Genomic DNA, 6,119 nt, shown 5'->3' on the forward strand with positions numbered 1-6,119 from the left:
TTCTAAACTTCCAGCTCAGCACTGTCCCCATGACTTGAATGGACTTGTCCGACCTGCCAATCTCCTTTACCACCTATCCACTCCACCCTCTCCTCCCTGATCTATCACCTTCATCCCCTCCCTCACTCACCCATTGTACTCTATGCTACTTTCTCCCACCCCCACTCTCCTCTAGCTTATCTCTCCATGCTTCAGGCTCACTGCCTTTATTCCTGATGAAGGGCTTTTGCCCGAAATGTTGATTTCGAAGCTCCTTGGATGCTGCCTGAACTGCTGTGCTCTTCCAGCACCACTAATCCAGAATCTGGTTTCCAGCATCTGCAGTCATTGTTTTTACCTAGTAAATGCGAGAGATCCAGTCTGAGATTGAAGGCCCGAAACGTCGATTTTCCTGTTCCTCGGATGCTGCCCGACAGGCTGTACTTTTCAAGCACCACTCTAGACTCTGATTTCCAGCATCTGCAGTCCTCACTTTTGTCCTGTGAGATTCAGGGACAGTTCATCACTAATTCAGTCCATTCTACTTACTTTTTCTGATTGTTACCCCAGTGATTAAAATTTCTCGGGTGTTTTGGAAATTTTGCAGGCAAATTTGTCAGGTACTCCTGTAAATTTGTATGCTATCTACATGTCATATGAATGAGGTACTTTGATTCTGTTTGCTTGAAGATCTCTGGTGGGCTTATTTATAGCTAAATTAACAAGTAAGTTGCAACTGTCAGAAATGGTTTCTTCAGGACCATCATACTGACTGAATATGGCCCTCAATATTATCTGTCTGATAATCAGAAATTTGGAAAGACAATTGGTGACTAACATAAAGTAAATAGATAAAATGATGACTGACAGAATCTCATTTGCATGTTGATCTCTGAAAGGAACATCCGAAGTAATAAAACAACATCGATCATCGCTGCCCCGCCACAGCCACCACACTTTGAGCACTGGCATCTACTTCCCAAGGATCATGGACTTCAATTGCGCATTCATCATTTTTGACTGCAGAAAAATGGGTTTGTCGTTGAAATTGTTATTTGAGGCCGATGACCTGTATCCAGTTGCACTGAGAAGATATTGCTGTTCCTTTTCAACTGTGTTGCAGCTTGAAGGGGAGCAGTATTGGTGTGGATCTGAAGTCACATATAACCCAAGTTGACTAAAGACACCAAGTTTCCCACCTCAGGATCAGCACACCCAATGGAATTTTACAAAAAAAATGCTCATTTTTCCAATTCTTTCGTTATTTTAATTTCCATATTGTTGGATTTAAACTCAAATAGAAAAATTGGGATATCTTGTCAGCTTTTTCATGTGGATCTGCCTGAACTTCTGGTTATCTTGTCAAGTAGCATAATGATTGTATTTGGTTACAGTTAAATTAAGTGAATCAAGGATAGGTCATAAAGCAGTTTCGCACACCCATCTTTGTGGAATATTTCTCAGGCATTTCCTGAAGACGATCTTTCAATCGGTCCCTGCCAGGTCCCACCCCTAGTGTAAAATGATTGGTCCATATTGTAGATCTTTGTGTCTCTATTGATCTGTTGAACTGTCTATCAATATTCGGCCGGGATTTCCGCTGGAAATTGTTACATTGTGGCTGGGGCTGAAATTGACAACAAAGTAACTTGGGCCCTTCCGCTTCCAGACAAACCTGGATCAGTCTGCTTCCAAAAAAATCCAGTTCCTTAAAGTTTCTTAAATTTTAAAGAAAACTCTTTGCGATTGAGAAGTAGGAAAAGGGACGAGGACTTTTTCCTCCTGCTATTTCTATGGTGAGTGTTCCATACACCCTGACCCCGGGGACCATTTAGGTCTTGCTGCAATTTCTCTATTTCAGGTTTTCGTTTTGTCTTTATAATCCGTTTGTCTCCGTTAAGTATCTTCAACTGGGAGGATCCAGTAAGTGGAGGTGTGTTATTGTCTGTCATTTACAGTAAGGGAAAGAGAACCACTTTGTTGTACCATTGTCTCAGTTTAACCAGCCTCCAAGGATTGTAAATCCAAATAACTTTCTCAGTTTGTAGTGACTTATTTATAAGTAACATGCTGCATTTGCTGTTCAGGGCGTAGCTTCTACACTGGGAGATTGTGTGATTGCTGAAAAAAATGTTATGAAATGTACCAATGTGCTTCAGGTGAACAAGGAATTTGATACTGAAGTATAAAATGAGATCGGTAATTAACATCTTCATGCAAGAGGAGCTCTTTAAAGGAGTGGAGAGGTGAGGAGGTACTGACAGAGATTAAACCTAAACAGTTGAAGGCTAGGGAACCATTAAAACTGGGTTTATTAGTGGCAAGATATAGAGGAGTTGGCATAGGACTGGAGGATACTGCTGGGATAAAGACAATTTGAAAACAGAAATGATAGTTCCAAATCTCAATTTTGAAATTAATAGTGAAGACAGGGATAATGGGCAAATGATAGAAGCAGATGGAATTTGATAAAAAGATGTGGAGCATTTTGGGTAATTTCTGGTTTATGGGGGGTGGAAGATTGCTGGGGATTAGTTCAGATGTTTTCTAATCAACCTGTGCATCTCTGGAACAGTAGAATTTCAACGTGAACCTCCTGGTTCAGAGTTAGGGAGACTCACCACATAGTCTTGTGGTGGAGTGTAGAGGCCTGCCTGAGAGCCTCTTGGGGAGGGTCAGGTGACATTACTGAAGTTTAAATCAGTGATGACCCTCATGAGAACGTTTTACCTTCCAGACATTATTCCTTTCATCATTTAATAAGCCTGGCCTTTCACCCCATCACTGCTCTTATCCTTTAGTTCTCTGCGTCAACCTCCTCTGTGTACTGGCTAAAGACACTGAATTCAGCTCCCAGTTCTAATGAAAGGTCATTGACAAAGATGCATTATTTGTTGTGTGCAGTCTTAGCTGCATGATGTTTATCACAATAAGGCTTGGCTGTGAACTTACACAATGGGTACATTGACTGGAAATATTAACTTGATCTGAATATTTTATTAAATTTACAGCACACTGGCTGATACCCTGACACCTAATGCACTTAGAGGTGAGATGTCAGAATTTTTAAAGTTTGTTGTATTCAGAACCCAGAATGACTGGAAAGATTTTGTAATTTATTTTGTGGTTTGCTTGTTGTGAAATATGTAGATTTAGTGATACAAACTTACAACTGTCTTGTACTCAGCTAATTATTCAAACAGAAATTAAAAGTAGGCCATTCAGCCCCTCGAGCCTGCTTCAGCATTTAACAAGATCATGCCTGATCTGATTGAAACCTTAAATCCTCACATTTCTGCTTATCCTGGTAACCATTCACCCCTTTACTTAATAATATATCTACCTCTGTGTTTAAACATATTCAAGGACTCTGTTTACACCATTTGTTTCAGGAAGAGAGTTACAAACCTTCATGTGAATGAACCTGTGGGGGGGAAATAAATTTGTTTTACTTGGGCAACCCCTTATTTTTAAACAGTGACCCCTAGTTTAAAAATAAAAACCAAAATTGCTGGAAAAGCTCAGCAGGTCTGGCATCATCTGTGGAGAGAAATCAAAGTTAATGTTTCAGGTCAAGTGACCCTTCCTCATAACTGATGGTGGCTAGGAAAATTGTCGGTTTATATGCAGACGATAGGGTAGAGGTACGAAGTAAACGATAGGTGAGGATGGAGCCCAAAGACAAAGAACAGCTGGACAAACAAAGGAGTGAATGGGCAGCTGTCATTGGGGACTGTTAATGGCTAGCAATGGGTTGCGTGTAATAGCAAACTAAGTGACAACAAGGTCTGATGTGTGGGAGTTGTAGTAGGGACATGGGAGAGCTCAACTCCTCAAGTTATTGAATTTGATATTGAGTCCAGAAGGCTGCAGGGTCCCCAAGTGGATGATGAAGTGCTGTTCTTCCAACTTGCACTGAGCTTGGCTGGAGCACTGCAGCAAGTCTAAGACAGAGATGTTGGCCAGGGAACAAGGTGGGGTGTAGAAGTGGCAGGCAGCTGGAAGTTTAGGGTCTTTTTTGCAGGCAAAATGATACCATTAATGACAAATGATACCATTCTAATAGCTTTCCCAAATAGTTGCTGTACTTGCATTCTAACCTTTTACAATTCATTGATGTGGACACCCCAAAGCTCTGCAATTTTTGTTTATATTTATTCTTATTCATTTTGTGTGGCCTGTTAGCATCATTGGCTGGGCCTATCCCTAGCTGCTCCTTGAGAATGTGGTGGTAATCTCCTTCTTGAAGAGTTCTAATACATAATTCTTTTGAAGTTTATATTGTGTATAGATAAGGTGGTTAGGAAGGTGTTTAGCACATTTGTCTTCATTGCTGAGACCTTAGAGTATAGAAGTTAGAACTTGGGTTGTACAGGACATTAGTGAGGCCTCTTCTAGAGTACTGTGTCTAGTTTTGGTCTCCCTGTTATAGGAATGATATTATTGAGATGGAGAGAGTTCAGGAAAGATTTACCAGGATGTTGCTGGACATGGAGGGTTTGGGTTATAAGGAGAGGTTGGATAGGGTGGGACTGTTTTCACTGGAGCATAGCAGATTGAGAGGTGACCTTATAGAGGTTTATAAAATCATGAGGGGTATTGTTAAGATGAATTATAGGTATTTTTTCCCCGAGGCTGGGGGACTTAAAGACCTGGGCATATTTTTTATGGTGAAAGGAGAGAGATTTTAAAAAAAAGACATGAGGGGCAATACTTTCACTGGATGGTTTGTGTGTGTGGAACGAAATTCCAGAAGAAGTGATGAGTGTGAATACAGTTACAACATTTAAATGACATTGAGATAAGTACATGAATAGGAAATGTTTGGAGGGATATGGGCCAAGCACAGGTAAGTGGGATTCGTTAAGTTTGGGATTAAAGTCGGCATGGACTAATGGGTCTGTTTTCATGCTGATTGACTCTGACTCTGATTCTCTAACTGCTTCAGTCCATGTCCTGTAGATACAGTTAGGGAGGGAGTTCAAGGTTTTTGACCCAGTGACATTGAAGGAGCAGCAATATATTTCAAAGTTGAGATAGTGAACAGCTTGGGAGGAAGCTTGCAGGTGATGGTCTTCTCATTTGTCTGCTGCTCTTGTCCTTCTAGGCGATGGTGGTTGTGGGTTTGGAGCATACTGTTTAAGAAGCCTTAGTGAATTCTTCCAGTGCATCTTGTTAATGTTATAAACCACAGCTGCTGAGTGTCAGTGGTGGAGGGAGTGAATGTTTGTGGATGTGGTGCCAATCAAATGGGCTGCTTTGTCCTGGATGCTGTCAAGCTTCTCGTGTGTTATTGAAGCAACTGGGAGTTCCTGACATGTGCGTTATAGATGGTGGACAGGATTTGGGGAATAAGGAGGTGAATTAGCCTCCTCAACAAGGCTGTTCTTGTGAATTGTGGCAGAATTCCCAGCTTCTGACCTGCTATTGTTGCTACTGTATTTATAAAATCATGTTCCACACCCAACTCCGCCCCCACGCCGATCTCCGTCCCCGTCCCCACACCCAGCTCCAGCTCCACACCAGGTCCTAGCTCCCCGCCCTGCCGTGTTTTCACCATCCCTCCATACCTTCCCCTCTCTGAGGATGAAAGATCAGTCCTCAGCAGAGGCCTCACCTTCATTCCCCTACGCTCTCGGATTAACGAGTTCAACACACGGCGTGACATCAAACAATTCTTCCACCGCCTTCGCCTCCGCGTCTACTTCTTCAACCAAGACTCTCGCCCAAGCTCTGACGACCCTTTCTACCGCCTCCAACACACCCCATCCACCTGGACACCCCGTGCTGGCCTCTTACCCACCCTTGATCTCTTCATAGCCAACTGCCGCCGCGACATTAACCGCCTCAACCTCTCCACCCCTCTCACCCACTCCAAACTCTCACCCTCGGAACGTGCAGCCCTCCATTCCAACCCCAAGGAAGGCGTGGTAGTAGTTTGGCGCACCGACCTTTACACCGCTGAGGCTAAACGCCAGCTCGCGGACACCTCCTCCTACTGCCCCCTTGACCATGACCCCACCCCCCACCACCAAACCATCATCTCCCAGACCATCCAGAACCTCATCACCTCAGGGGATCTCCCATCCACCGCCTCCAACCCCATAGTCCCACAACCCCGCACCGCCCGTTTCTACCTC

General features: G+C 43.2%; 1 protein-coding gene across 2 annotated transcripts in view; it reads left to right on the forward strand.

The window, feature by feature from the left end:
• The first annotated feature begins 1,570 nt into the window (after nt 1–1,570).
• Nucleotides 1,571–6,119, forward strand: part of LOC122542641 (GTPase HRas-like) — a 33,464-nt gene continuing 28,915 nt past the window's right edge. Inside the window, exons 1-2 of one of the 2 annotated variants that reach the window (XM_043680637.1) lie at nt 1,571–1,775; nt 2,991–3,028. The gene's annotated coding sequence lies outside the window, so the exon portion shown is untranslated. The remainder of the gene's footprint in view (nt 1,776–2,990; nt 3,029–6,119) is intronic. The other variant, XM_043680636.1, reaches the window with a different exon arrangement.

Source organism: Chiloscyllium plagiosum, chromosome 40 (assembly GCF_004010195.1).
Source record: "Chiloscyllium plagiosum isolate BGI_BamShark_2017 chromosome 40, ASM401019v2, whole genome shotgun sequence".
NCBI classification, from domain to species: domain Eukaryota; kingdom Metazoa; phylum Chordata; class Chondrichthyes; order Orectolobiformes; family Hemiscylliidae; genus Chiloscyllium; species Chiloscyllium plagiosum.